This window comes from Hypanus sabinus, chromosome 8 (genome assembly GCF_030144855.1).
Source record: "Hypanus sabinus isolate sHypSab1 chromosome 8, sHypSab1.hap1, whole genome shotgun sequence".
Classification (NCBI taxonomy): domain Eukaryota; kingdom Metazoa; phylum Chordata; class Chondrichthyes; order Myliobatiformes; family Dasyatidae; genus Hypanus; species Hypanus sabinus.
Window position 1 is genome coordinate 163,235,044 of NC_082713.1, and position 27,836 is coordinate 163,262,879.

A 27,836-nucleotide genomic window follows, 5' to 3' on the forward strand; every position below is an offset into this window, starting at 1 on the left:
TACTGCACAGGACCAAAAGAAGTTGCAGAAGGTTGTAAATCTAGTCAGCTCCATTTTGGGCACTAGCCTACAAAGTACCCAGGAAATCTTTAAGGAGTGGTGTCTCAGAAAGGCCGCGTCCATTATTAAGGACGTCCAGCCCCCAGGCCATACCCTTTTCTCAGTATTACCTTCAGGTAGGAGATACAGAAGGCACACAATCAGGATTGCATATGGTGATACATATGTAACACTCACTTCACTTAGCAGCTTAATAGAGGAGGTGATAACCCCCTGCCTGGCCAAACATAAAAAATTTTGTTTGGGCAGATGCTGTGCGATATGTCCCCTGTTACAAATCAGTACCCCGAAATAACCAACAGTACACAACATGTGATTAAATGAATAAGCTTTATAACTCTTACTTTGACGATATGGTTAGTAGGAAAACAAAGTATAAAAGAAAAAGGGCCCACATCTTAGTAAACAGTCTGTCCACACAAAGTTGGAGCTCACAGAGTTCAGTAATTCTTCTTCCACCATCGACCTCCTCTGAGCATCACTGACCTTCGGATCCCCGCTCCAAGCCCACCCCGTCCGGCGGTCTACCACATTTTTCCATTCGCGTCTTCTCTCTTCATCTCTCTCCCTCCCACTCCCAAAAGCCCGTGAAAACAACTGCTTCCAGAATCACAAGACAGGGCAACAAAATCCTGATTGGCTAACATGCATCAACAATCCTGTTATCTCCAGACATAACCCAAACATTGCTGCTACACAGAAACCATTACTTCAGCAGTGACCATTACAAAAAACCATCACATAGCAGTGAACCCTTACAGCGTGTTACATATATGTACGGCTCTCAGTACCAGTAACTGTGGTGTTAACTAATCAAGCTAACAAAATGGCTTCTCTGTATTGTTATAATGAAATGGCTTCTCTGTAATGTTATTTAACACTGTAATGGGTTTCCATGTCTGGAATGTTTGGGTTATGACTGCGGATAAGGGGGGAACTAACCAATGGAGAATTGTTATGCTACCTTGTATGCGTAAGCTGAGTGGGAGTTCGCAGTCATTTTCAGGAGGCGAGCGAGGAGGATGGACGTGTAAGGAGAGGACGGCAGTTCAACCTAGGTGAATGGGGGGTAAATTAGGGGCACAGATACTACGTATATATGTACTTAGATAATGAAATTTATTTTGCATGTGATACAGTGTTCAATGCTAGAAAATCCGCCCAAGATAAAAGGTCAGCTCTGTACCGATAACCAGTTCCTGCTTCATTTCCTAATGCCTTATGATTTCACAGGATTTATAAACATGTTTACTTCAATTGTTTATTTCTGCCAGGGAGAGTAATGGCTTGAGTAAGTTTTGGATGCCTGTCCCACTATAGAAACTTAGTCAAGGTTGACCACAAGTACAGATTTAAAAATTACACACTGTGGGTAATGGTTTCATGGGGATTAAACTAAGATATATAGTCATATAGATGAGATGCCAAACCAATGGTCTACTTCCTCAGATAGATGAAAGGGATCTCTGAAGAGTAGGTTCTGGTGATTTAACCATTTTCCCCCCATAATTTAGATCATTAACACATTAGACCACTGTCAAATATAAAAGAAGTTCTGATGCACCAACTTGTTAAGATGAAATTGTGACAATTCAGATCTCTGTAATTGGTTTGGAATGTACTGATATCATGAAAAGTGCTTATATAAATACAGTCGGTATTCCATTGTTGAGTATTCTTCATCTGTCAGTTTTCACTGTGGACTGTGAATACAGGAGGTAAACATTCAGTGGCCACTTTATGAGGTACTCAAGCTTGATAAAGCAAATATCTAATCAGCCAGTCATGTGGCAGTAACTCAATGCATAAAAGCATGCAGACATGGTCAAGAGGCTCATTCATTGTTTAGACCAAAGACCAGGATGGGGAAGAAATGTGATCTAAGTGTCCGTGGAGCAATTGTTAGAGGCAGACAAGGTAGTTTGAGCATTTCAGTTACTGCTGATCTCCTGAGGTTTACACACATAAAGTTTACAGAAAAGGGTGTGGAAAAACAACAACATGTCCAGTGAGCGGCAAACACACCTTGTTCATGGAAGAGGTCAGAGGAGAATAACTAGACTGGTTCAGTTTACCAGGCAGGTGACAGTAACTCAGATAACCACATTCTATATATAAAATAGCTAAATTAAATAAGTAGTGCAAAAATAGAAATAAAAAAGTCATGAGGTAGTGTTCATGGGTTCCTTGTCACCACAAAAATCAAATGGCAGAGATAGAGAAGCTGTTCCTGAATCACTGAGTGTGTGCCTTCAGGCTGCTGTACTTCCTTCCTGCTGGTAGCAATGAGAAGAGGGCATGACCTGGGTGATGAGGGTCCTTAATGATTGATGCCACCTTTTTGAGGCATCGCTCCTTGAAGGTATATTGGATTCTATGGAAGCTGGTGTCCATGATGTAGCTGATTAAGTTTACAACTTTCTACAGCTTAATTCAATACTCTATGGTAGCACCCCCCCCCCCACTCCCAATACCAGACAGTGATGACATTTAGAATGTTCTCCATGGTACATCTGATGGAAATCATCCAGTGCCACAAGACAGGTAAAACACATTTAATCTACCATTTAATCTTGAACCAGGTTCACTAGTCACATTTTATAATGAAAATATAGCTGTGGGTTATATAGGCATGGCAAGAGTTAACATTACAATAACAAGAATATCAGTGACAATACACATAATGTCCATTGACAATACTCTATCACCCCATGAGTTAGAAGCAGTTTGGACTTTTGCCTGGGATCACAGCAAACAAATTAGAAATCACTTGGTGCAGAATACAAAGTCAATTCAAAGAGTGAAAGAAACAGAATTTATGATAGGAACCCAAAGGTACTTCTCCCGATTCTGACAGGATAATTTCTCCAGAGAAATGCAGTGAACAGAGACTAGCTACAATAAAGTTATGCAGAAAAAAATATAAATCCAATGGTAAGTGCAATTCAGTTATGATAGATAGGGGAATTGACTATCATTTCCACTCTGGTCGAGAATAATACTGTCACTATTTGCAGCCTAAATGACACTTTATAAAACACATATTGAGCTAAATTAAGGTTAGATATTATAATGCTAGAATTTGTCACTCTATATTGATTTAAACTTTTTTTTTGAATTATGCTTGAGTACTGTGAGCTAGAAGTTCTTCTGCATGTAAAAATGTGTTAGAGATCTATGCTTTGAGATGTGTGTGTGTATGTATATATACATATACATACATTTCATTTGCAGCCAGTAGTTAGATTCAAGTTGGAAGCTTTTGTGTGTGTAAAGAGGATCACAAAAATGATTCTGGGATTGAAAGGTTTGACATAGGAGAAACGTTGGATAGCTATGGGCCTCGACTCACTGGAATTCAGAAGAATGAAGGGTAACCTCATTGAAACATCAACTGTTTTAAGTCTTTAATAGACTGGACTTGGAGTGAATTTTTCCTATGTTGGAGACAGCCTCAGAATAGAGCAACAGCCATTTATACATCCTTTGAAGAGGAATTTACTTAGCCGGAGAGTAATGAATCTGTGGTATTTGTCACTGTGAAGGTCGAAGCATTGGATATATTTAATGCAGACTTTGATAAGTTCTTGACTGATCAGGACATGAAGGGATACAGGGAGAAGGCAGGAGAATGGCGTTGGGAGGAAAATGGATCAGCCATCTTGAAATGGCAGAGCAGACTCAATGGGCCTCATTCTGCTCCTATATGCTATGTTCTTATGGTCTCAATCACAAAAGGCCGTTTATGACCTTTTGCAATAGTGAAGGGTCATCCTTGGGGGGGGGGGGGGAGGAGGGTGGTGGTAGAGATAGAGATAGGACCAGAACAAGAAATTGATATTCATGCCATCTAGTTGAAGGCTATCCAGACAGATTACAAGGTGTTGCTCTTCCACCCTGATGGTGGCCTCATCTTGACATAAGAGGTTGGAATGGGAATGGGAATTAAAATGTTTAGCCACTGGGAAGTTCTGCTCCTTTGTGAAGATTATTGTTAAACCCATACCCAAGGCTGAACCAGCTGGGGAATTAAGAAAAAGCCTTTCATCAAATTCCCTCTGGTTCTTTTATCAATCATCTTTAATTGGTGTAAGATAATGAAGCAAATTGACAATTAATTATTATTTCATTTAAACCTGAAGGAATTATTACCATGATTTTGTAGATTTATGACTAGATAGGCATCCATTTCAATTTTCAAGCAGATTTCAGCTTTAGCACCCAGACAGACCCTCAGGAATATTTGTTCATCAATTAGTGTGATCAATAATTTACACCAATCTTATTAGCTTTTTAGTCATCAAATCTTTGATTTGTGCACAAAAAATGGGTTTTCAAATCAGGTTTTCGACTCCCATGGAGACATTGAAAAAGTATTGAATGTCTGACCCTCAAGGCTGATGAAGGGAAGGTTATTAAATATTTTGAATTTGAAGGTAGATAAATATTTAAAGGGTCAAGAAATAGAGTTTAGGGTAATCGTGCACAAAGGAAGATTTGAGGCTAACTATTATCATATTGGGCAGGGTAGGCTAGAGGAGCTCAGTGGCCTACTCTGCTCCTATCTTCTTGTGAGATTTCACACATGTATTAGATTTTGGGTCAAATTTAACCCCAACTTTCAGGCAGAAGCAAAATGAATAGAATGATAAAATCCTCTGGTACACCTGACCACTTGTCTCCAATTTTCTTCTATTTTATTTGGCTTTTCAAAGTACAAACAGCATTTGTACATTCATTATGAAAGTATGTATAAAGTATACAACCCTGAGATTTGCCTTCCTGCAGACAAAATAAAGACAACAAACCATGGACCCCATTCAAAGAAAAACATCAAACCCCCAAAAAATAGAACAATTTGTGCAAAAACAGTAAAACCCCCCCGAGAAACACAGAATATCAGGCTCAGTTCAGTTCAGCCTTGCTCTGTGTCATTTGCTAACTTCATGCCACAGAGCCTGAAGTCCACCCCAGACAAAACTACACAGAACAGCAAAAAAAAGCGACCGGAAACCAGAAACATATCATTACACGAACTACAGTGACTACTCCACAACCACATTGATTGGAGTAAGCAAAAAAAAACATCAGACCCCTTGCTTAATGGTATTTTTCCATGGCATAGAAAAGGTTGGGAACTCCTGGATTAGAACCTGATGATGTGGCAGGATCAGACTTCAGCCGGGCAAGGAAATGGTTGTAATCGATCTGCCTGCTTAACTTAGCAGGAAGGTGACTCAGAGTCAGAAGTGCCTCATTAAGTAAGTAGTTATTTGTTTAAACTGGCTCTCATTGAGACAGGAGTGAGGTCCTAGATAGTCATAGAATCTCGTCACACTGAAACAGGGCCTTCAGCTCATCATATCCATGTCAGTTAATTGTACCCATCTATACTAATCCTATTCAGAATTAAATTAGGAAGCAGAATTCTTGATTTCACACAGAAACTTTATGAAGCCATGTCAGAATCCAGAATCAATCTCAGACTGTTTCCTGTTGAACATCCCCAAGTATCAGCAACCACTTATTCAGGAACTGACCTATCAGAGGTGTGATGCAATCACCAAGCAATAGTTCAATTGTCTGACAGGTTTGCTATAATCTGGTACGTTGCCATCTCTGAGCGGATGGGATGCTTCCTCTCAATCTGTGAGGCAGCATACGATCTTACTGCACATCCTAGCCATCTTCCTTCCCTGCTGTCAACAGGCTGTTGGGAAAGTACAGTCATGCAGTAGGGAAAGAGGCCTTTCCGTCCATCTAGTTCGTACCAGCCATATATTTTATTCTCCACACAATCAGCAACTCTTCCTCACCCCACCTAACTGACCCCAGATCCTATCAGTAACCTATGTCCCAGTGGCAAGTTACAGCTGCCAATTAATCTGCTAACCCACATGTCTTTGTGATGTGGGAAGAAACTAGTGCAGCCACTATTGCGCTCCTGCACAATCCTAAAACATTCAGTCTTTGAAGATTCAGAATGTTTTATCTGTGTTATACTTTCTGTATTTCCACAGCTACATGGTGGGGGGGGGGGGGGGGTTCCTGGACAACACCAAAGCCTGCTGCCTCACTAGCTTTGAATGGCATTCCTCCATTTTAAAAGCTACGTGCCACCTTATAGCAGCCGCTTACCTGCCAGATTTCCCACTATCCCACTCAGTAAGCCATTCAAAAGTGGACCTGTCGAAATAAAATGATGAGCTCTCACACAAATTGATCAGGATTCCCGCCAACTATTCAGTGAATTGAGGAGACAGCGAGCCAAATCTCTTAGTTTATGCTAGACACATTAATCCAATGTAGCAAGTGTTACAAATTTCTGTTTCATGATAATGCAATTAAACAAAACAAAGAAATCTAACATAATTTAGGGCTTTAATCACATCAAATATTGTAAAAATGCAATTATGCACTATTTATTGTGAGCTGACTGAAATAGTATTTACCTTTCAACTACAGACTTCTAAACCCAGAGGCTAATTTTGAGCACTTTGTAAGGCTAGACTGATTTCTTAGTTTAACTGATTTTTTTTTTGTTTTGCTTTGAAAGGCAGCCATGTGCAAAATGTTTATCTTTCTAAATTCTTTAAAAATAAAGCTCTTCCAGCATTGTGTGTGTTCCCTGGTAATCTTCAGATTAGCAACACCAACATCTATCCAATGTGTAAGAAAAAAATTGTTTTTTTTCAGAACATTTATTTTTGAATGAAAAAGCACTTGAACTCTTTGGTAGCAACTTCAACTGCCATTCTTTGCTTTTTCAACAGCTTCTGTGCTATTAAGTTGAGCAATTTCATACATACTACACAAAACAGTGGATCACTATTAATAAAACAGGTAGTTACAGAAGTACTAATATACTGATTTATCAAAAATGTTTGGATTTTGTTCTTAAAGTTCACTCTTATATGTATGTTTCTCCTCATTTCACATCAAAGCACTTGCCAAAGCAACACACACAAAATGCTGAAGGAACTTAGCATGTCTGTCAACGTCTATGGAAATGAATAAACAGTTGATGTTTCAGGCAGAGACCTTTCTTCAGGACTGAGAAGGAAGGGGGAAGATGTTGGGTGGAAAAGATCAAGGGCTAGAGGAGGAATCTGATAGGAGAGGAGAGTGAACCATAGGAGAAAGAGAAAGATGAGGGATCCAGGAAGAAGTAATAGGCAGGAGGGAAGAGGTAAAAGGTCAGAGTGGGGAATAGAGGAAGAGGAGAGAGAAGAGAACAAGGATTTTTTTTATCAGAAGGAAAAATTGATATTCATGCCATGAGGTTGGAGACTACCCTGACAGAATGTTTTTGCTCCTCCCCTCTGAAGATGGCCTCATCTTGGCACAAGAGGAGGCCATAGACCGACGTGTTAGCGTGTCGAAACAGGAAAAGGAACTAGTTGGTTTTCTGATGATCTTGGGTCCTCTTTAAGGGGTAGGAATGAGGAGGTGCGTGAGAGTTGCTGCCTAGCCTCGGCAAGGTAGAGGTCAGCGAGCCAGACTACAACAGCACCCCCTTTGTGTGCGGGGTTGGGATTGATGCAGAGCAAGTAGAGGGCAGTGCGTCCAGAGGGTGTAAGGTTTGAGGAGGAGAGAGGAATGCTGAAGCTGAGATGGTTGATGTCTTGTTGGTAATTCGAGGTGAAACAATGCAGAGCAGCCAGAGAAACAGAATGATTTGTCCAAGAAGGGGAGGAAAGAAGATGCATAAAAACCAAGATTAATGGAAATTTCATAAAACTCTGTATTCATCAAGGGTTGATGGCTTTGCTTTATATTTGGTCAGACTTAATGTCTTTATCAATTTGCACAGATTACAGTGCTTTCCAAAATTGAAGATGCAGGGAAGCTTAAACCAAATGCTGAAAAATAAATAGATCCCCATTACTTTTGTTACAACTATTATTTCATAATAGAAGTAAAATTTGGAAGGTTGTGATTGGCTATTTTACTGGGGCACTATGCCCTTGAAAAGTAGTGTGGTTTTTTTGGCCTTTTAAAAAGTAATTCCATACCATAATAAAAACACTCAAGGAAGTTAAAACATTATTTACAAAAATATATTATTATATAAACTGCTCTGGTCAGTAGATTCCATGAGTTACATCAGTTCAAAGTCTAACTAAGGATGTCTTCTCCTGTTTCACAATGATGTGTATCAGACACAAGTACACACACTGCCTTCTCCTAAAGCGTAATATAAATCTAGCCAGACAAATGAATGCAAAATTTTTTTTAAAAATCTGATAGCCCTAAGGAGTTGGACAGTTTCACCAAATTGAGTGCACAAGAGGACACAGCAAGCAGAGCCCAAAATACTGCAACCTGCTTCCTTGCCCGAAGAACTGTGATTTTTTTTGTGTGATTAGGATTATCCAAGAATCCGTGTCTGTTTAGTAATGTTTAGGGCCTCAGGGTATCTCCAGGGCTGTTGCTGTAATTTTGGCAAAAATTTAGCAAAGATCCTGCAGAAATTCACCGCAAAATATCCCCTGAGATGTTTGCAGTATTCCTCACACATCAGGTCGAGCTCTTCTGGTGAAAAGGAAAGTAAACAAATGATAGGGGACGAAAAGTTCTATCAGGTTCCATAAACTTGTGCAATGTTTGATCTTTTGTAACTACCCTGCCCTTCCATGTTAGAAGTAGTTTTAGAAATTTGGCACTGGTCATAAAGTGCTGATTTGTGGAGGCCTCTAGATTTGGGTAGTTCTACCCAGCACTGTGCAACATTCCATCCAATTCCAATTGTAAAATTGTGCTTAATATCATAATCATTGACCTCTTAATCTTCTTCTTGTTCACATCATCCACTTTACTCGAACTCTTTCACCTCCATCCTAAATTCCTTCTCAAGCTCACTCACTTCATCCACAAGTTTCATTCTCTGAATTAATGGGACATGAGTGAAAAAAAAATGTATGGATATATACTTCCTACTTTACCAGTCCTATTTTACACAAACTGTAATGTATGGATCTATTTCTTTAGAGCATTCCACTTAGCACTATGAATTAATCTGGTGTCTGCATTTAGGCTGCTGTCTATGCATGCCCATTCTTTTCTCTCTCTCTCTCTCACTGCAATGTGACTGCACCAGTTAAAGCCATCGCCTGCTTGTCTGTTTTTGTTTAATTGATAGGTAGTTGTGTACAGACACAACAAATTGGCGACAAGTACAAACCTGAATGTCAGAAAATATCACAGACTGCACCTACAGTTACGGCATGATTATGGGATAAAACTTCGTGAGTAAAGCAGTACAGAGAAGGCTGTCATGGATGGTAACAAGGGTGTGAGTACAGTGCATTGTAACAGTGAAAGATGTGCTGAAGTTAAAGTGAAAACAATGTGGCCATGGCTTCAGTCAGGAAAGTCCATGAATTTGATAGTGCTAATGAAGACTGGGAGTGATATATCAAGATGGTTGAAATGTACTGTAATGCAAACAACATGGAGGAGCAGAAGAAAGCCCATACAATAGTATAATAGATCACAAAATCATCTGGATCGCAACAGATCTGTCCGGTGTAAAACTGAAAATGGAGCTGAATGCAGGGCTAGCTTTGTCCATAATTCCAGAAGCTGACTATAACAGACTGATTTCTAAGATGCCACTAGAGAAGTCCTCAGTTATGCTAAAATCCTACACAGGTGAAAAAGTGTCTCCCAAAAGCAAACTGAAAGTAAATGTGACCTATCGAGACCAAACACAACGGGTCAGAGCATTATGTATTGAAAAGTGAAAAGTCAGCAGTATTTGAGTGAGATTCATTGAGAAAATTCCAACTAGACTGGCAGTCAATCAAAATTCTTAGTGACAGAAAGACAGACAAACATACTTTATTGATCCTGAGGGAAATTAGGTTTTGTTACAGCCACACCAACCAAGAATATTGAAGAAATATAGCAATTTAAAACCATAAATAATTAAATAATAATGTTAATCAAGCCAAGTGGAATTAAGTCCAGGACCAACCTATTGGCTCAAGGTGTCTGACATTCCGAGGGAGGAGTTGTAAAGTTTGATGGCCACAGGTAGGAATGTCTTCCTATGACGCTCAGTGTTGCATCTCGGTGGAATGAGTCTCTGGCTGAATGTACTCCTGTGCCTAACCAGTACATTATGGAGTGGATGGGAGTCATTGTCCAAGATGGCATGCAACTTGGACAACATCCTCTTTTCAGACATAACCGTCAGTGTGACATCAACAGCCCAAATAGCAGCATTAACCAGAGACTGACACAGTTACTTAATGCTGATGAGAAGGTGTTTAAGAAGGGGATTGGCAAACGCAAAGGCATGAAGGCCAAATTTGAACTGGATGAAACAGCAACACTAAGATTCCATAAAGCGCATGCAGTACCTTACGCATTATGTTCTAAAGTGCATGCTGAACTTCAGAAGTTGGAGGCATCTAGAATTCTCTCCAAGGTTGAATGGAGTGATTGGGCCATGCTCACTGTCCCAATGATCAAGAAAGGGAAGGCTGGAGCTGTTTGCATACGTGGGAATTTCAAGGTGAGCGTCTACCTGGTACTGCGTACTGTGCAATAACCCCTGCTACGGATAGAAGACATTTTTGCATCTTTGATAGGCGGGAAGAGGTTTTCAAAGATTGACTTGTCACAAGCCTTTCTGTAAATGGAGAAAGAGGAGTGAAGCAGGAAAGTCCTCACAATCAGCATTCACAAGGGTCTGTTCCAGTATAATCATTCTGTCCTTGGCATTGTATCAGCTCCAGCAATTTGGCAAAGAGCAATAGACCCAATTTCTCCAAGATATTCCAGGAACACATTGTTACCTTGATGATATCATTGTGACTGGCAAAAATGATGAAATCTGGCAAAAATTTACCAGAGCCTTGGTAAATTGCTTACCAGGCTAAGTGAGTATGGTCTGCGTGTAAAGAGAGAGGAATATGAGATTTTCAAGAATGAAATCTCATATTATGGACAAGTCATTGACAAGCACGGCTTACCTAAGTCACAAGAGAAGAATGAAGCAGGGCTCCAGGCATCCCTAAGACCATAAGACAAAGGAGCAGAAGACAACCATTTGGCCCATCGAGTCTGCTCCGCCATTTCATCATGAGCTGATCCAATCTCCCCTTTAGTCCCATTCCCCTACCTTCTCACCATAACCTTTGATGCCCTGACTACTCAGATACCTATCAATCTCTGCCTTAAGTACATACAATGACTTGTCCTACACTGCCACCCGTGGCAACAAATTCCATAGATTCACCACCTTCTGGCTCAAAAAATATTTTCGCATCTCTGTTCTGAATGTGCATCCTGCAATCCTCAAGTCATGTCCTCCCATACTAGACTCCCCCACCATGGGAAACAACTTTGCCACATCCACTCTGTCTATGCCTTTCAACATTTGAAATGTTTCTATGAGGTCCCCCCGCATTCTTCTAAGCTCCAAGAACGGTCAAACGTTCCTCATATGTTAACCCTCTCATTCCCGGAATCATTCTAGTGAATCTTCTCTGAACCCTCTCCAATGTCAGCAGATCCTTTCTTAAATAAGGAGCCCAAAATTGCACACAGTCTTCCAAGTGAGGTCTTACCAGTGCCTTATAGAGCCTCAACATCACATCCCTGCTCCTATACTCGATTCTTCTAGAAATGAATGCCAACATTGCATTCGCCGCCTTAACCACCAACTCAACCTGGAGGTTAACCTTAAGGGTATCCTGCACGAGGACTCCCAAGTCCCGTTGCATCTCAGGACTTTGAATTCTCTCCCCATTTAAATAATAGTCTGCCCATTTATTTCTTTTACCAAAGTGCATGACTGTACACTTTCCAACATTGTAATTCATTTGCCATTTCTTTGCTCATTCCCCCAATCTATCCAAGTCTCTCTGCAGACTCTGTTTCCTCAGCACTACCGGCCCCCCCACCTACCTTTGTATCATCAGCAAACTTAGCCACAAAGCCATCTATTCCATAATCCAAATTGTTGATATACAATGTAAAAAGAAGTGGTCCCAACACAGACCCCTGTGGAACACCACTGGTAACCGGCAGCCAACCAGAATGGGATCCCTTTATTCCCACTCTCTGTTTCCTGCCAATCAACCAACACTCTATCCACGTATGTAACTTTCCCTTAATTCCAGGGGCTCTTATTTTGTTTAGCAGCCTCATGTGCGGCACCTTGTCAAAGGCCTTCTGAAAATCCAAATACACAACATCCACTGCATCTCCCTCGTCTAGCCTACTTGTAATTTCCTCAAAAAATTGCACTTGGTTTGTCAGGCAGGATTTTCCTTTAAGGAAACCATGCTGAGTTCTGCCTATCTTGTCATATGCCTCCAGGTACTCCGTAACCTCATCCTTGACAATCGACTCCCACAACTTTCCAACTACCGATGTCAAGCTAACTGGTCTATAATTTCCTTTTTGCTTCCTTGCCCTCTCTTAAATAGTGGAGTGACATTTGCAATCTTCTAGTCCTCCGGAACCAGGCCAGAATCTATCGACTTCTGAAAGATCATTGCTAATGCCTCCGCAATCTCCACTGCTACTTCCTTCAGAACATAAGGGTGCATTCCATCTGGTCCAGGAGATTTATCTACCCTTAGACTATTCAGCTTCCAGAGTACTTTCTCTGTCGTATTTGTGACTGTGCATATTTCTCTTCCTTGACACCCTTGAATGTCTTCCTCAGTGAAGACTGATGCAAAATACTCATTCAGTTCCTCCGCCATCTCCTTATCTCCCATTACAATTTCTCCAGCATCATTTTCTATCGGTCCTATATCTACTCTCACCTGTCTTTTAGTCCTTATATACTTAAAAGCTTTTAGTATCCTCTTTGATATTATTTGCTAGCTTCTTCTCATAGTTCATCTTTTCCCGCTTAATGACCTTCTTAGTTTCCTTTTGTAAGCTTTTAAAAACTTCCCAATCCTCTGTCTTCCCACTAATTTTTGCTTCCTTTTATATGCCCTCTGCTTTGCTTTTATTTTGGCTTTGACTTCTCTTGTCAGCCACGGTTGCATCTTTTTTCCATTCGAAAGTTTCTCCTTCTTTGGAATATATCTGTCTTGCACCTTCCTCATTTCTTGCATAAACTCCAGCTACTGCTGCTCTGCCGTCCTTCCCGCCAGTGTCCCTTTCCATCCAAACTGAAAAATGTGTCAGAACTCGGGTCATACTTGGGCCTTGTAAAATACTACCACCGGTTTATCCCAAGCATTGCTACAGCGCTGCAGCAATTGAATACACTGTTACAGAGAGAAGCAAAGTGGGAATGACCAGAAAAATCTGAAAGAGCATTCAAGGAAATAAATAGACTAATAACATCTGATGTACTGCTCACCCATTATGACTGGTATGTGATTCGTCTCCTTATGACATTGGAGCCATTTTGTCACATAATATGCATGGTTCTGAACATCCGATTGTGTTTGCTTCAAGATTTCTAACAAGCACAGAATGCAATTACGCCCAGATTGACTGAGAGGTCTTTAGTTTATATGGGGAATAAAGAAGTTCCACCACTACTTCTATGGACAAATGTTTACACTAGTGACAAATCATCAGCATGAGTAAATAAATAAGAAAAAATATCAAGAACATGAGATGAAGAGTCCCTGAAAGTGAGTCCATAGGTTGTGGGAACATTTCAATGATGAGGCAAGTGAAGTTATTGCCTTTGGTTCAAGATCCTGATGGTTAAGTGGTAATAGCTGTTCCTGATCCTGGTGGTGTGAGTCCTGAAGCTCCTGTTTCTTCTTTCTGATGGCAGCAGTGAGAAGAGAGCATGTTCTGGGTGGTGGTGGACCCTGATGATGGATGCTTGCTTTCCTACGACAGTATTTCATGTAGATGTTCTCAGTGGTGGGGAGGGTTTTACCTGTGATGGACTGGATTGTATCCATTACTTTTTATAGGATTTTCCATTCAAGGGCATTAGTGACCGTGATGCAGCCCATCAATATACTCTTCACTACACATCTATACAAGTTTGTCAAAGTTTTAGATGTCATGCCTGATTTCCATAAACTCCAAAGGAAGTAGAAGCACAGCCGTGCTCTCTTTATAATTGTGCTTGCGTGCTGGGCTTAGGTTTTTCAGGTATTGTTCAGAGTTACCCATGATTCTTAGCCCACTGCACCAGCTGAATAAAAAGAAGGAAAAGTAGAAATGAAATGAAGATTAACAGAGAGCCAGTGATCAACACACACACAGAGTGAAATCAGTGAATTCTTTAGTTGATTAGGTCACAAGGAGAACACTGAAGCTTGAGTGTGTGAGACGCTTTAAACGATGGATTGGATCTTGTTCTCAACTATATCACCTATGAAGTACAGAATAAGTTGGTAACATTTGATCCCTTACTTTAAACAGAAGTGAATGGAATCACATTCACTTAGAAAAAGATATAGGTATTCATTTTTGAAGAGAAGAAGTTTCATTAATTTTTAGAACAGAAATGAGGAGGAATTTCTTTAGCCAGAGGACAGTGAATCTATGGATTTCATCACCACAGATGACTGTGGAGGCAAGTGGAGGTTGCTAGGTTCTTAATTAGTAAGACACCTAAGGACATGGGAAGAAGGCAGGTCAATGGAGTTGAGAAGGAAGATAAATAGTCATGATTGAATGGTGAAATAGAATCGATGTGTGGAATAGTGTAATTCTACTCCTATGTCTTTTGAAAATGGTCTTGTGACCTTATTCCAGATAACTCCAACCATGGCAGCTTTTAGAAGAAGTTTCAATTTTAGAAAACCAAGATACTGCAAATGCTGGGAATCTGGAATAAAACAGATACACAGGCAGCATCTGTGCAGAGCCTGTTCATAAATTGGCAAATGAACGCACGACTGAGAAAGTGGTGCAGGTGTAGAGTTCTAGAGTTATGGATCACTGGGACATCTGCTGGAGAAGGTATGACCTTTACATAAAGAATGGGTTACATCTGAACCCAAGAAGAACCAATATCCTTGCAGGCAGATTTGCTAGACCTGCCGGGGGAGGTTTAAACTAATTTGGTAGCGGGGTGGGAACCAAGTTGGTAGTGCTGAGGATGGGGCAGTTAGTGTACAACAAGATGCAGTGCGTGGTGATGGTGTGAGGAAGGATAGGCAAACAATAGGGCAAAATTGCAGTCAGTGAGATGCATTAAAATGCAACAGGTAGCCAAAATCAAAAAGGGGGCTGAATCCAGGACTGAAGGGGTTACCTTTGAGTGAATCCAGGATGTGAATTAAAGTAGATGATCTTGTAGCACATTTAGAGATTGGCAGGTATGGTGTTGTGAACATCTCTAAGATGTGGCTGAAAAGAGATCATAGTTGGGAGCTTAACATCCAAGGATACGTATTTTATTGAAAAGATGGGCAGGTAGGCAGTAGATAAAAAATGAAATCAAATCATTAGAGACAGGTGACAAAGGATCAGAAGATGTAGAAACTTTGTGGGTGGAGTTAAGAAACTGCAAGGGTAAAAAGACCCTGATGGGAGTTGTTTATCGGCCTCTGAACAGTAGCTGCGATGTGGGATGCAAGTTACAATGGGACATAGAAATAGCATGTAAGTAGGGAAATATTATGATAGTCATGGTGAATTTCAATATGCAGGTAGATTCAGAAAATCAGGTCGGTGCTGGATCCAAAGAGTGGGAATTTGTAGAACGCCCGTGAAATGGCTTTTTGGAGCAGCTTGTGGTCAAGACCACTCGGGAATGGCAATTCTGGATTGGTTGTTATGTAATGACCCAAATCTGATAAGGAAGCTTAAAGCAAATGAACCTATAGGAGGCAGTGATCATTATACATTAGACTTTCTCCAGCAGTTTGAGAAGGAGAAGATAACATTGAATACTTAAATGTTACAGTGAGTAAAGGGAATTACAAAGGCATGAGAGGGCAACTGGTCGAAGATAATCTGAAGGGGGCATTAGCAGGAATGACAGCAGAAGAGCAATGGCTGGTGTTTCTGAAGGAAATTTGGAAAGCACAGGAAAGATAGATCCCAAAGATGAAGAAGTATTCTAAAGGGAGGATGTGGCAGCCATGGCTGACAAAGGAAGTCTGATGCACCATCAATAACTCTCGGAGACGGAAGGCAAAAGATAGGCTTTTATAAGCTGCAAACGTGACCACAACATCTTGGAGACTGAGGGAGGAGCAGTGCCTCCAATCGCCTTTATACAGGGGACTGTGGGAGAAGCCACAGGAGCAGTCAGCAGAGGGGTGTGTCCAGACAGGTGTACACATAGTTTACCACAAAGTCAAAGACAGCAGAAAAGCAAAAGAGAGTGCATAGAATAGAACAAAAATTAGTAGGAAAGTGGAGGTTTGGGAAACTTTTAAAAACCAACAGAAAGCAACTAAAAAGTCATAAAGAGAGAAAATATGAAATATGGAAGTAAGCTACCAATAATATCAAAGAAGATATAAAAAGTTTTAAAGAGTAAAATAGATATGAGTGTGGATATTGCACCTCTGGAAAATAGAAACATAGAAAACCTACAGCACAGTACAGGCCCTTTGGCCCACAAAGTTATGCTGAACATGTCCCTACCTTAGAAGTTACCTAGGGTTATCCATAGCCCTCTATTTTGCTGGAGAATGATGCTGGAAATGTTGTAATAAAGCCAAAGAAATGGTGGATGAAATTATTAAGTATTTTGTATCACTCTTTTCTGCGGGAGACACTAGCAAAATGCCAGAAATGCAACATCGTCAGGGGGCAGAAGAGAGAGTTGTTGCTATTGACTAAGGAGAATGTGCTTGAGAAGCTGAAAAACCTGAAGGTAGATAAGTCAGCTGGACAAGATGGACTGCACCCCAGGATTCTGAAAAAAGTGGCTAAAGATCTTTCAAGAATCACTAGATTTTAGAATAAAAACTGGAAAGTTACAAATGCCATATTCTATTCTTTAAGAAGAGAGGGAGACAGAAGAAAGAAAACTATAGGCCAGTTTGCCTGACTTCCGTGGTTGGGAAGATGTTGGAATCTTTTATTGAGGATGAGGTTTTGGAATGCTTGGAGGCACCTGATAAAATAGGGCAAAACCGGAATGGTTTTCTAAAGGGGAAATCTTTCCTGACAAATTTGTTGGAATTCTTTCGAGGGAATTAACAGGCAGGATAAACAAAGGAGAGTTGGTGAATGCTGTTTATTTGGATTTTCAGAAGGCTTTTGACAAGTTGCTGGACATGTGGCTGCTTAACAAGATAAGAGCCTATAGTATTGCAGGAAAGGTACCAGCAAGGATAGAAGATTGGCTGACTGGCAGAAGGCAGAGAGTAGAACTAAAAGGGATCATGATGAGAGAACGGGGGTACAAAAGCAAGGATGTAATGCTGAGGCTTTATAAGGCATTGGTCAGACCACACTTGGAGTATTGTGAGCAATCTTGGGCCTGTTATCTTAGAAAAGCTGTGCTGGCATTGGAAAGGGTCCAGAGGATGTTCATGAGAGTGATCCCAGGAATGAAAGGGTTTATTTATGAATTTATAAGGAATATTTGACAGCTCTGAGCCTGTACTCACTGAAGTTCAGAAGAATGGTGTTGGGAGGGGGAGGTCTCATTGCAGCCTCTGGAATATTGAAAGCGCTGGATAAAGTGGATGTGAAAAGGATGGTTCCTGTAGTGGGGAGTCTAGGACTAGAGAGCACAGCCTTAGAACCGAGGGATATCCATTTAGTACAGAGCAGAGAAAAAAAATTCTTTAGCAAGAGGGTGGTGAATCTGTGGAATTCATTGCCACAGACAGTTGTGCATGCCAAGTCTTTAGGCATTCTTAAGGTGGAGGTTGAGAGGTTCTTGATTAGTCAGGGTGGCCAAGGTTATGGGGAGATGGTAGGAGAATGAAGTTGAGAGGGGATAGTGAATCAGCCCAATTCTCCTCCTATGTCTAATGGTATTTTTGGACTTATAGTCAAACTGGGAAAGTACCTATATCAAGATGGGAGCAAGATGGAGAAAACAGATGAATTTCCCTTAGTAACTTAAGCCATTGTGAATACAAAGCTAGCTGCAGAAGCTTTGTATAATGTCAAAGAAGTGATAAAGATCTGCAAGATATAGTTTCAGCATATTCATTCTGTTAAGGGTGAAAAATGAAACTGCAAAGACCTTCAAAAATCTGGAAGTGGACAACAAAATCATGTTGAAGCATTTATGTCACTAGTTTCTTTGTCAATATCAATGCCCACTTGGGATAAATTAAACTCCACATGTGGGATCATGCACAGCAGAAAAAAAAGTGCAACTGAGAAGCTGGGATCAATTTTCGCTAATCGTGGCATACCTGTTAGAAAAAACTTCCCACTTCAGATCCTATCCACTAGATTGTTTTATGAAGAGAAATGGTGTCAAACGCACTCTAATTCTCCTGTTCCACCGAGTCTCTACCAATGTAGCTGAAAAGTCTGTACAAGGGCAAGGATGTATGGTTAAGGCTCTATAAAGCACTAGTGAGCTCTCGCTTGGAGTATTGTGAGCAGTTTTGGGCCCCTTATCTAAGAGAGGATGTGCTGACATTGGAGAGGGTTCGAAGGAAGTCCATGAAAATGATTCCGGGATTGAAAGGCTTGTCACATGAGGGGTGTTTGATGGCTCTGGGCCTCTACTCACTGGAATTCAGAAGGCTGAAACGTGAGTCCATTGAAGCCTATCAATTGTTGAAAAGTGTAGATAGCGTGGATGCGGAGAGGATATTTCCTATGGTGGGGAAGTCTAAGACCAGTGGACACGGCCTCAGAATAGAGGGTAATCCTTTTATTAGAAAGGAGATGACGGGGTATTTCTTCAACTAGATAGTCATGAACCTGTGGAAATTGTTGCATGTGCAGTTGTGGAGGCCAAATCACTGTGTATATTTAAGGCAGAGGTTAATAGATTCTTTATTAGTCAGGGTATGAGGGTATCAGAGGAGAAGGCAGGAGATTGGGGTTGAGAGGGAAAGTGGATTAGCGATGGTGGAGCAGACTCGATGGGTCAAATGGCCCAATTCAGCTCCTATATCTTATGGATATATCAAGACATTTTGAGGACAAAGTTTCAAAAGATGCTTGAGTCGAATCCAGAGGTAAATTTAGTAAAGGCCAGTACATCTTACTTGTAAGAAAGTGGCAGAAGTGGTCCGTACAAAAGGGTAATAAATTCTAAACCAGTTCTTTCATATTGTCTGAGTATCAATCATCATTTAGGTAACTTTTTGCTGAAGTATCACACAGTACTATGTTCTACCACAGATGCCATGGAATCTGTATGGATGGTGCTAAGAAGTATCAAAAGCATTACTGGGAGTTATTATACTCCGCTACTGTCTGTAAGGAATTTGCCCATTCTCCCTCCGAATGCATGTGTTCCCTCCAAGCACTTTGCTTTCCTCCGAGGTTCCAAAGGTTAGTGGGCTAAATGGTCACATGGGTGGAATGGGGAGTTGTGGCATTGTCGGGACAGAAGAGCCTGTACATCTAAATGGGAGAAAAAGCAATGGTGGTAATTTTGAGGTTGGAAACAATTGTAACCAATGTGAACCCTTTAATCTGCACACACACTGAAGTTGTCAAATTGGAAACAACAGTGTGGAAGAAGAATTCCTGTAGTTTGTATAAGATGGTTTTCTGCGCCAAACTATTGAACAACTAAGTATAGAATTTGGAACGGGCATTGTGCAATGAGTGATGAGTAATGGTTGATTTGGAAGTAGTTACCACAAGATAGTATCCATTTTTAGTAAGGTGTAAATTGATGCAGTTAATTTGAGATGAGGATGCTCAATTTAACTAAAGGAAATGTTATTTATTTATTGTGATACAGCACAGAATAGGCCCCTCTGGCCCTTTGAGCATGCCACCCAGTGATCCTAGCCTAATCACGGGACACTTTACAATATCTGGGATTTCAGGACTGAACGGGCTCAGCCTAAGTATTCAGCTCAGCTTTAGAAGTCTCGGATCTCGGGCCTCTGGAGACAGGCAGATCGAGGGCCGGTGTCACAAGAGACCCGTGTGTCGTTGTGGGAGTCAGAATATCCGCGGCTGTGTGCCCAGAGACTCGTGATCTTTGGGCACAGAGCTCGGAAAAAGCGACGTGGCGGACTTTTAACATCGTCAGCCAGGGAGTTGTTTATCGTATCTCTCCGCTCACTGTGAAAACTGAGATGCCTCTTTCTCCCTTATTGGAGAGAGGGAGAAGGTACGGCATGTCAAATGCTGAGTGAACAAGTAGTCTTTGGAGTAACTGCAAGTCTGTGTCTTTGCTATTGCTTTGCTCATGCTTGAGTCCTTGGTGGCGGATGCAGATGCTTTTTTTTGCTGGTGGGGGCAGGGGTGATTGTTGTTTGCTGCCACTTATGTGTGGGAGGGGGAGCTAGAGGGGAGTTCCGGGTTCTAACATTTGACTGTTGTTCATTCTTTGGGGTACTCCTCTGATTTCGTGGATGGTGGTGAAGAAAAATCATTTCAGGTTGTATATTGTATACATTCCTCTGACATTAAATATACCTTGGAAAACTTGAAACCTTTGAAACTTTTAACCAATTAACCTACAAAACCACTATGCATTTGGACTGTGGGAGGAAACCCACTTAGTCACGGTAAGAATGTATAAAATCCTGCAGGCAGTGGCAGGAATTGAAGCCAGGGGTTGCCTATAGTGTAACATGTTGTACTAGTCTCTATGTTGCTGTGCCACCCCAAAATTGCGATGGTACAAGAGAAACATATTTTATGGGTTGATGGTGGATTAACGGGGGCAAACATTTAATGAGGACACAATTGCGAGCCACAGCAATTGTTCATTCCTTTCTGGGACAAAAAAGAAACAGCAACGGAGGCTAAGAAAGGAGGTTAGAATTGGCATTAAATTTAATGAAAAGAAACCCCAAAGAACAGTAAAACCTGAGGATCTGGATCAGTTCAGAATACAATAAAAGAGAGCCAAGGGATTAATTACAAGCAGGAAAGTACTGTAAGTTTGCAAGGAATATAAAATTTGGCCATAATGCTTTCTACAAATAAGAGAAAATAATATTGTGTCTGAGAGTCAAAAATAGGCCTTTTATAATTGGGAATAAAGAAATGGTGCACCAATTGAATGAATACTTTTGGGCCAATGAACAATGTGTTGGAAGAATTCAACAGATCGAGCAGCCATCTGTGGAAGGAAAGGAATCACTGATGTTCGTTCAAAACCTGCATTGTGACTTTGGGTCCACATTCACAAAAAACACAGGCAAATAACCTCCCAGGAATATTAGAGAACCTGGGGTCTGGTGGAAGAGAGAAACTAAAGTAAATCAGCTTTGGTAGGGAGATGATATTAGAGAAATTGCTGAGATTGAGTGCTGATAAATTCCCTAGAAATTGTTCAAACATTGATGGCAGTTTTCCAACTTTACTTACAGCTGTAACAGAAGAGCATTTGAAAAGCAAACAGGATCAGAAAAAGTAAGCATGGACTTATGAAAAATAATCATGCTCATCAAGTTTCTGGAACATTATGAGGACTTAACCAACCAGTAGAGTTGATGGTGGAGAATCAATATATGAACTTGGATGATCATATTGAACTATATAGATAGCTAAAGGGCTGAATGGCCTGCCACTATTCCTGTTTCCTATTTTCTGTGTTTCTGTGATTTTACTCCAGCAGAGCTGTTGATGGATAACAGATCTCAAATACCTTCAATGTTTACTACAACTCAGCGTGGAGGGGAAAATGTTTGGACAGCAGTTGAAACAAGACCGATCATTATTCACATCCTTGCAATTCTTAGGGAAGAAGGTAAGTGAAGCAATTCAAGAAAGAAAGAGATCTAAGTCCAGTGAAGAACCATGGCATGAAGAAGAAAGATATAGGTGAAATTGTATTGAATATATTGTGCAGCTTAGAAGAAATAGTACAAGTGTCCATGTTGACCAAATTGTTTGTTTGTTTTGTGCCATGTCCTATGATGTGGGCTATCATTGTCTTTCCATGTCTGTGATAGTTCTTGGCAAATTTTTCTACAGAAGTGGTTTGCCATTCCTTTCTCTGGGCAGTGTCTTTATAAGATGGAATCCCAGCTATTATGAGCACTCTTCAGAGATTGTCTGCCTGGTGTTAATGATCACATAACCAGGACTTGTGATATGCACCGGCTGCTCATGCAATCTTCCACCACCTGCTCCCGTGGCTTCATGTGATCCTGATCAGAGGCGGGGTGGTGGGGTGCAGTGGGGGACTAAGCAGATGCTACACCTTGCCCAAGGGTGGCCTGCGGGGTAGCAGAGGGGAAGAGTGTCTCACACCTCCATTGGTAGAGACATATCCCCACCTCGTCACTCAAGTTGACCAAATAATTTCTGCAAAAGGCTTACAGAGATACAGGATGATGAAGTTATTCCAGAAATTAATACAAAATGAAGAACTAAAAAATCAACATAAATTTTGAAAGAAAAAGAGAATAGATACTGGAAAAATTTTTGAGAACTCTTGGCTAGTAGGAGAAAAACCTAATATTTTGGGTTCAGGGTTTTTCATCAAAGGGGAACGCAAGTTAGGTATCAGTAGGGGAAGATTTGGGGGCAAGAAGCTTGCATGAAAAAGAGCCTTTTTTACTGAGTGTTTCCAGCATTTTCTATCCTTGTTTCACACTAAATGTGAGTCAGAATTTCACACATCCTCCAAATCGCAAAACTACTATGATATCAAAGATCCAAATGCAGTTAAGAACGTTCAGGTATCAGAGATAGTGGATACATTGAAGCCATCATGTTTACTTCAGTGGAAAATCCTTTCAAAGGCATTTTATGTAACTGGATGAATGGGCCTTGTGAATATGTGGCATACTGACATTATTGTATATTTGACATGATCAAATATGGTATAGTTGCTAATATGCAATCAAAAAAGTCCATGCTTTGAAATTTTATTTGTCTCCTGGAATCTTCCTTAATACAGTAAATACTAGAAGACGTTAGTTAAACTTTTGGTAAAAATGGCAACTCGTTTGACTGCCTAGGCTTCTACGAGGTCAACCAAAGGTGTTATTGTCCTTTCTAAAGGTATTTTTTTTACACTTAGAAATGGCATAATGAATGTAAGTTATTGCAGGTCTACCCCATCAGCGAGTTGCTGGTTAGCAGAGAAACAGAAGGAGCTGGACTTGATGTGGATTCTGAGGCTGCCCGTATCAGAGAGGCATCATTGCTCAAAAGAGGTGAGCAGTCTCAGTGCAGGTGATTGTCTTAGTTGCTTTTCTTGTGATCGCAAGATCCTGTATGGACATTGTTAATGTGGAATGCTGCAAGTCCGACTCACTGAGTGATAGGTGGATGGCAGGTGCGGTTAGCCAGGGACCTGTGTGGCCTCAGTTGTAGTGAGGACCAGACTTCAAGCCATGGTGTCAGCTGTTTAAGGCTGATTTATACTCGTGCATAGGGCTACACTGTAGCCACGATTTTCACTTCTGCGTCGCTCTGAGCCATAGCGAGCATGCGTTGTTGTGCGCCAAAACGCTAGTAGGCGGTGGGGTTTCTATGCCACTGTGTTGAGCTTCTTCGTGAGAGACATGGACGAGGAAATGCATTTCAAACATTTTCGTATGTCGGCAGGTAGATTTGACAATTTGGTTCATCTGTTTTGCCTCGGTGTACAGACGCGGCGGAGAAGAAGCAACCGGAAATGCGATGCTACCAAGCGGACCAATCACAGTTGTTGCCGTCTGCGTCGCAGCGACGTGTGAGTTACTTTTCTGGGGAGGTGCACGTCACCCTACAGCGTAGGGTACACGATACCTACGGCGTAGATGCGACGCACAAGTATAAATCAGCTTTTACAGTCACTCAGGCGAGAGGCATCAGAGTCGGCACGCTCCACCGGGAGCAGTGTGGTGCGGCGTCCAAGTTGGAGTTGGTGCTGCCCCCTACTGCTACTGTTTTCTGGGCAGAAGACAAGCTGTATTGTATTTGCAGATTACTGCAACATTTGTGGACTAAGGGTCTTGAACAATATTTTTTCTGTGATGACTGTATTTTACTGATATCTTATAGGTGCTAGCTCTTTTATCTGTGCTATATGTGCTTTATGCTGTGTGTGACTGTGGGTACTGTGTTTTGTACCTTGGTCCCTGCAACATGGTTTGGTTTAGCTGTAGTTATGAGTTTTCATATATGGTTGAATGACAATTAAACTTCAACTATGAACTATAAGCTATGAGCTATGAATAGAACTACAACAGTTATGCATGTATCATCCCCAACACAACACAACATGCAGTTTGCCACTTCAGAGAATGCGGCTGTATGCCTGCCCTCCACTGGAAACTGTTGGACACCTGTAAAGCAGATGAGTAATCCCTATTTCCAATTCATTAACTTAATATCAAAATGAAAAAACTAGTTTGATAGCACTGCTGGAAGCCATTGGCTAAATCGGTTTGACAGTGAATTGCACCTCCAACTGGCAGTCAAAACGATATAACTCAGTCAGCACACACATGCAGCTAAAACTTTACCCACGTTAATATAATGCTGAAATCTCAACTTCAAATATTTTTGGGTATTGGTTATTTGCATGCCAGAAGGAAATAGGTTACGTGATTTTTGACACTGCCAATAAAAGTATATGCGGATTTTTTTCAGAGCATTCAGTGCAGTCTAATTTATTGTTTAATAAAACCATTTGCAATGCACTGGGTCGCAAGTTTTCTTTTCTGGGTGACAAACTGGTGTCGATTTCATCAAAGTTCACTTGTTTTTCAGGCCATTACTCTCTTGGTCACATGTTTTTGTAAGCATAATGAACAATAAACAATAATCCAATTCAGCGGCATGTCCATTCATAAGCCTGAATATTCTCCTGTTACACTTTGTTCGGCTGAATGAACCATTAAATGTACTCGGTTTGAACTCTGCTGCAGGCACTTATATAAACATTAAAAGCTGGTTGTGTGGGCGCTAATCAAAAAGCAGAACCACCGTGGTCATAAACCCTAAGTTTTAAACACATTTGCTTTGCATTTCAACTTCTCCCTGAACCCCGATTATGTGTGGTGTCAAGCTTCACAGATTACTCAAGACCTCAAGAAGAATGTATACGGAAATGGGCAAATGTTTCTGACTGCTGCCTGACCAGACTCTTGTATTTTTTATATAATCCTCTTTAGCAAGCTCCTGTACTGCAGCGAGTTTCAGGATTTGCCATCGTACTTCATGATGCAGTTCGAAGGGAATCCTCAGAGGAGAAAATAAAAACAGTTGTTTCTCCCAAACTGATCACCATCTTTATCTATTAACTGAGCCCACCGCTACTGTAGTGTCATTTTATATACATACAGACCATGTACAAAGCAGATACTTGTACACTGTGTTTTATATTTATTGTGTTTTTATATTGCATTCTTTATGCTTATTCTGTTTTGCTTGCACTGCGTTGGATTGGGAGTAGCACTCATTTTACTCTTTACGCTCATGTACCGAGGAATCAAAATAAAAAATCATGAATCTTGAAAGCATTATCAAGTCAAGTCAAGTCAACTTTTACTGTCATTTTGACCATAACTGTTGGTACGGTGCATAGTAAAAATGAGACAATGTTTTTCAGGACCATGGTTTACATGACACAGTACAAAAACTAGACTGAACTATGTAATAGAAAAAAAAACACAGAGAAAGCTATACTAGATTACAGACTTACACTGGATTGTATAAAGTGCACAAAAACAGTACCGGCATTACAATAAATAATAAACAGGACAGTAGGGCAAGGTGTCAGTCCAGGTTTCGGGTATTGAGGAGTCTGATAGCTCGGGGGAAGAAACTGTTATATAGTCTGGTCGTAAGAGCCCGAATGCTTTAGAGCCTTTTCCCAGATGGCAGGAAGGAGAAGAGATTGTATGATGGGTGCATGGGGTCCTTCATAATGCTGTTTTCTTTGTGGATGCAGCATGTAGTGCTGCATCTCTCGTCCGTGATAGCGGGAAGAGAGACCCCGATGATTTTCTCAGCTGACCTCACTATCTTATATACTTATACTACAGTTATATAGTAGCAAGTTATGACAAAATAAGCAACAACAACAGCAAGAAATGGCCCTACTTTCACTTCCCTTTGAAAAACATGTTATCTGCTTCCTATCTGTTTCTGGGTCACAAACATGGAAATAAAACTGGCCTCAGATCTGCAAAGCCAGAGGACTTTAAAAGTCAACAACAATACCCATCCTAGGCTGCTGAGGAGGGCGCCTGTGGAAAGCAGGCTCAGGCATTCACTAAAGATGAGATTAAAAACGTGGCTATAATACAGATGCACTTTAGCAGCCTCCTGACACTAATTATCTGCTTTTCTACATGAATAATAGTTTTTAATCAATATACCAGTGGGCTGTTGATATCTGTGAAGACAACAAAGCAAGTCAGTGAGTGCATTCATAAATAAATAAATAAATAGAAATTGTTTTATTTAGAGATACAGCATGATAACAGGCCCTTCTAGCCCAATGAGCCCAAGGTCAAGTCAACTCACTTTTTATTGTCATTTTGACCATAAACTGCTGGTACAGTACACAGTAAAAACGAAACAACGTTCCTCCAGGACCCTGGTGCTACATCAAACATCACAAAACTACACTAGACTATGTGAGACACTAGACTACAAAAAACAACAAAAAAGCTACACTAGATTACAGACCTACACAGGACTAAATAAAGTGCACAAAACAGTGCAGGGCAGTACAGTAATTAATTAATAAGCAAGACAATAGGCACTGTAGAGAACAAATCTCAATATAATAAAACATGATGTAGGGTATTGAGGAGTCGGATGGCTTGTGGGAAGAAACAGTTGCACACAGTCTGGTCGTGAGAGCCCAAATGCTTCAATATCTTTTGCCAGATGGCAGTAGGGAGAAGAGTTCATATGAGGGCTGCCCAATTTCACTGTTCAGACTAATTAAACTACTAATTTGTACATCCTTGTAATGTGGGAGGAAACCAGAGCTCCAGGAGGAAACCTGCATTGCCACAGGGAGAACATACAGATGCCCTACAGGCAGTGGCAGGTATTGAACCTGGGTTGCTGGTGCGGTAATAGTATAATGCTAACCACAACACTACTGTGTCAGCCCTGGAAGATGAAGTAAAGAAATGTAAGTCAAAGATACAGATGGGCCCCACAGTAGCATAACGGTTAGCACGATACTATTGGAGCTCAGGAAATTGAAGTTTGGAGTTCAATTCAGGTGTCCTCTGTAAGGAGTCTCTGTAGGTCCTCCCCATTATAACTGCCTCTCCTCCAAGACTATCACAACCTTGTCATGGGTTTGGAGGCTTGCACGCCTCAATGATCTGGAGAGCTATGTTGGCTGGAGTCAGGGCTTTGTGCCTTGGCTCTTGATAGGGTTACCCGTGATAATAGGTCAAAGGTTAGAGGCCAGTGGCCCACTGGTCCTCCAGGTTCAGGGGTTCAGCTCAGGGCTATCACTGACTGATCAAAAAAAAACAACTGTTACAGAAATAGCAATGAAGAATCCTTCTATACTGACAGAGATGGAGGACCTTCATTGCTGCAAGTGTGCTGGTTTCTGCCCACATTCAAAAGACGTACCAGTTAGCTGAATGAGTCATTGCAAGTTGCCCCATGATCGGGTTAGGGTTAACTCGGAGCTGTCGGAGGTTGCTGGGTGGCGTGACTCAAACCGCAGTGCTGTATCTATAAATTAAAAAAATGAAAATTACATTTGCATCTATAATTCTGAGTCACTTGCTTTCCTTTCATTATTTTTGATCCTCTGACGTGGGACACAGTTC

At 41.0% G+C, this 27,836-nt stretch overlaps 1 protein-coding gene across 23 annotated transcripts in view; it reads right to left on the reverse strand.

Moving 5' to 3' along the window:
- LOC132398672 (ras association domain-containing protein 9-like) overlaps positions 1 to 27,836 on the reverse strand; it is a 209,731-nt gene that overhangs the window by 104,295 nt on the left and 77,600 nt on the right. For 14 of the 23 annotated variants that reach the window (XR_009513765.1, XR_009513763.1, XR_009513761.1 and 11 more), the window contains one exon: positions 25,457 to 27,738. The gene's annotated coding sequence lies outside the window, so the exon portion shown is untranslated. Of the gene's footprint in view, positions 1 to 25,456; positions 27,739 to 27,836 lie in introns of those variants that run through there. The other 9 variants (XR_009513749.1, XR_009513757.1, XR_009513754.1 and 6 more) reach the window with 2 other exon arrangements.